We start from the raw sequence: 4,429 nt of genomic DNA, 5'->3' as shown, positions 1-4,429 counted from the left end.
GAATGCATAGCTCAAATTTATTGGAGACTTGACAATATTGAAAACCAAATATTTGAACTATTCAAGTACCTAGTCAATGCAACGAGACCGTAAAAATGCTAAACATTATGGAGTTCTAAGGATTTTTATACTTAAGATTGCATCAGCAACTCAAAGATATCTCTTTCCAAATTTGTTTTCTAGCGTATGCTTAGTAACATTTATGTCAATAGTGTCTCTAGTGATGATCAATATATCACCTATATACAAACAGACCATGACCTTGTGATTTTAATGTGAACACATTTATCACTTCCATCATTCTTAAATCCATTTGCCAACATGGTTTGGTTAAATTTCCTGTGTCACTGTTTGGGTGCTGATTTTTTAGTCCATAATGCAACTTGACAAGTTTTCACACTTTCTTGTATTTATCAGGAACCATACAAACCTCTAGTTGTTCATGTAAATTTCTTCCTCCAATTCTCCGTTTCAGAGAATTGTTTTCATTTCTATTTGATGAATTTGGAGGTCATATACCACAGGTAACATAGTTAACATCCAAATGAATGTAATTCTAGTTACTGGGGAGTATCTATCGAAAAGATCAAGACCTTATTTTTGTCTAAAATCTTTTACAAAAAGTCTTGTTTTATATTTGTAAGCAGTTCTATTGACTTTCATTTTCCTTTTGAGGATTCACTTTGAACCCAAAGGTTTATTTCCAGGAGGAAGATCAACCAACTTCAAATAGAATTGCTCAAGATTGAACAAATCTCACGGTTGACACCGACTGTCCAAAAGGATGAATCTATATCGAAGGAAGTTAAAATCCTTTGACATTTACTACACCTCTTAATCTCTTTATTAATTACATTCTCCTCTTGTTCTTTCCAAGGTCATTTACACCTCTCACTAGACTATTCAAGTCTAAGTTTACAGTCCACAGTCTTAGGTCCTATTTTAATCATTTTAGGAATAGGATCTTGGACTTTGGATACACACACCCCACACTTTGAAATATTTCAAGTTGAATTTCGTTTCCTTTCTATTACTCATATGGAATAGATTGTGTCCTGAACAAACAAAATTGCTTTCTTTCTACAAAGATAAAACTGTTGTTGTTCCCTTTTGCAGTAAGGATTGTTCCTCCACATAAATTTTGTGGTAAACCCGAACTTATAAATAATGCATCCAACATTTCCTTCAATGTTCGATTTTTCATTAGATTGAGGTGAATAGGGCAGCATTTTGATGGATAATTTCACATTGCAAACATATTTCTGCATGAGGAGATTTATACTCTCCATTATTATCACTTCTTATTTTTTTCCCAACTAATTTTCAAATTCGATATTATATTGTCTAGATATTTCTATTGCTTCATCCTTATCATTCAGCAAATAGACATAGTCCTTTCTAATGCAATTGTCAATGAAAGTTATGAGATATTTTTTTCAAGACTTCACATCACAAAAGTGTAAAATCAACTCTAAGGGATTAGAATTACTTTCAACCGATTTATAAGAATTCTCAGCATATTTAGATTCCACACAAACTTGATATTTCTATTTAATGCACTCAAAGGTAGACAAACTTTTAAGTTGATCAGTTTTCCATAAAATATTTTGTAATTGACATTCCCCAAGTGTTCATGTCACAAACTTTGACTCAAGCAAGTAAGAACAATTAAAAATATTGAGTTCGAAAAGCTCTTTTCGAGATAGCTTTTTTCTCACTAATATTTTATTCCGATTTCTTACAATTTTGTGTGATACAAATATTTTATAGAGTCATCACCTTGTCAAATGTTCTTTTCAGAAGGACTTCTCCATAACTTTCAATTTGATTGTTATAGAACTACCCATGAACAAAGTTTTATCGAGTCCAATAAAGGCAATATAGTCTATGCAAATACTTTTATTGTAACGTACATATCTTATCTTGAAAAATCATAACCTTTTAAGTGACACTTTTTCCATAAAAGAACACAATTATTTTGGACAAGTATATATATAATTTGGTAGTTTCATTCTAGTCACACTATATACTAGTAATAGAGAAACTCAACAACCACAATATCGAATATACTCCAAGAATTATGTGGGTATAACATAATGCAAAAGTATAACTGAATTTCATATATTTTGCTCCAAAATTAAATTAGACACCAAGTAGATTTTATATTTGTAATAAGAAAAGAACCTCCATATTTTAAATGTGATCTCAAAAATATTTTTCAAATTTTTGAAAATAGTTTTTTCACATATTTTCCATACTATCAAAATGTCATTGGAAGTATGAAACTTCTTTTGGAAATATTATTCTACAAAAAGAACTATATTTCTTCAGTTCTCTTTGAAAATCTTTACATAGTGTCAAAGTTCATTACATATACGCACAAATTCACAAACTCTAAGTCACTGGTATATTTTCGTCTATCACAAATAGACATATCACCTACTATTTAGAAAACTAACAAGATATACAAAAATTGTATAATTTATTTTTATATACCGGTGAAGTTTATAGAAAGTCAAAAGTACACATTGACTTATTATGTGAAGTTTTCAAATAAACCAAGTGCATAGACTGATTTATCCATAGTAAAAACTACAAATATTTTTAGTCTACAAAAATCAGACACAATCAAATTTAACATGGAGTACAAAACTACAAAAGTTTTTTAGTTTCCGAACAAAATTAAACATATTTTTTATCACAAAGAAATGTTTTTCTTTTCAATAGCCTTCCAACTACACAATTTTGACATACTATTTTATCAAACAAATATTATGTATCTCTCATTTTGCAAACTAAAGAAATTTAAAGGCAACACTAATTTCCTAGAAAACTGATTCCACAACATATGGTTTACAAATCTTTTTCCAAAGATACACATGATAAAAAATCAAAGTTGTTAACTTTTAGAAACTAATTTCCTCCTTAGTCAAAATAATAAGAAGGTTACCCGGTGTAATCTTTAACCGGAATACCACCAAATTTTTTTCTGTACACTCTCACTTTGACCTTGCTAAACAAAGCACTAAATTATGGAGAAGTAATGCATTAATCTTCTACTTTCATGATTTATTTCTCTCAATTCAGTAGAATACAAGAAATACCAAAAGTATCATAATTGCCTTAAGATTGTTGGTTATCTTGTATTCCTAAGATACATAGAACAAAACTTTGAAGAACTTGGTAAGACATAATAAAGTTTAAGAACATTTTCACAACTAGAAAATTAAAACTAGTAGAGAAACTAGTATCAGAAACATATTAGGAAAAATATACGAAATATTTTTCATAAAGAAGAATTGTTGTCAATCTGTGTTTAAAGAATCTTGTTGATTCCAATAGACTTTGCAGAAACACAAAGTTGTCAAAGTTTAATGAACCAGTGAAGAACAGAAGAAAAAAATTAATAAACAAATCTAAAATCAATAACACATACCAGAATCTGGAAAAACACAAAAAAGATCAAGCACACTGAATGCACAATGTCCTTTAAGAAAATTATTCCCCTCTATTATCCGAGGTTTGATTTGGAATACGTCCTTCCAGGATAGAATGATCTCAATCATCAGTGTATTCACAGCAAGCCACTCAACGGTAGTAAAGTACACTTAGAATACTAAATTTAGTAATAATAGAAGAAGTCATAAATTCGCTCTTTTTCCAAAAAAATAAATAAAAGGAAGTCCCTCAATTTATAGAAAACAAAGGGTAGTGTGAAAAAGTTCTAATTGCGCCTTACTGGAAAGGTCACAAATCTTTGGAAATATCACAATCTTTCGAAAAGATCACAACCTTTCATAAAAATCACGACTTTTCATAAAAGACGCAACTTTTAATAAAAATTATAAATTTTCATAAAAATCACAACTTTTCATAAAAATAGCAACTTTTCATACAAGTCGCGTCTTTTCATAAAAATTGCAACTCTTCATTTTCGATTCACACCTTTTAAAACCCAACAGACATAGCAAATGTAAAAACATATCTTTCTCGGCCTTTTGGCTAAGATCAAGTGTAGTATTTGTTCTTATTAGTTTAATATATAATATGTGAGTCATTGACTCACACGATATTAACTCTATTTTTTAGGGCAAGGTCCATCACGGTAGCTTTCACTATAACCTTGTCCTGGTGCATTCCACCAATTATATTACAAAATTTAGATTATCTCAATTGATATGTAATAAGTTTCTTTTGTAAAGAATTCTATGAATCTACAAAATATTTTTGTTGTCATGATGTTGAACCTCAATTGAAATAACAAGTATCATGTTAATTTTCTACCCTCCTAAATGAAACAACACATGCATATGGTGCGTACATTGTTGATGACTTGAAACCATTCCATACTACATCTTAGAATGTTTTCGATGATGATTTTTTTCAGTATCAAAAACAAAAAAGATGCATATGGTGAGAACATTATTGA

The 4,429-nt window shown here is 29.6% G+C and overlaps 1 pseudogene; it reads left to right on the top strand.

The window, feature by feature from the left end:
• The first annotated feature begins 3,981 nt into the window (after positions 1-3,981).
• Positions 3,982-4,142, top strand: LOC114075758 (annotated as a pseudogene).
• The last annotated feature ends 287 nt before the right edge of the window (positions 4,143-4,429 follow it).

Source organism: Solanum pennellii, chromosome 1, assembly GCF_001406875.1.
Source record: "Solanum pennellii chromosome 1, SPENNV200".
Lineage (NCBI taxonomy): Eukaryota > Viridiplantae > Streptophyta > Magnoliopsida > Solanales > Solanaceae > Solanum > Solanum pennellii.
Note: the sequence above shows the minus strand (reverse complement) of the source record. Positions and strands in the feature narration are given on the sequence as shown.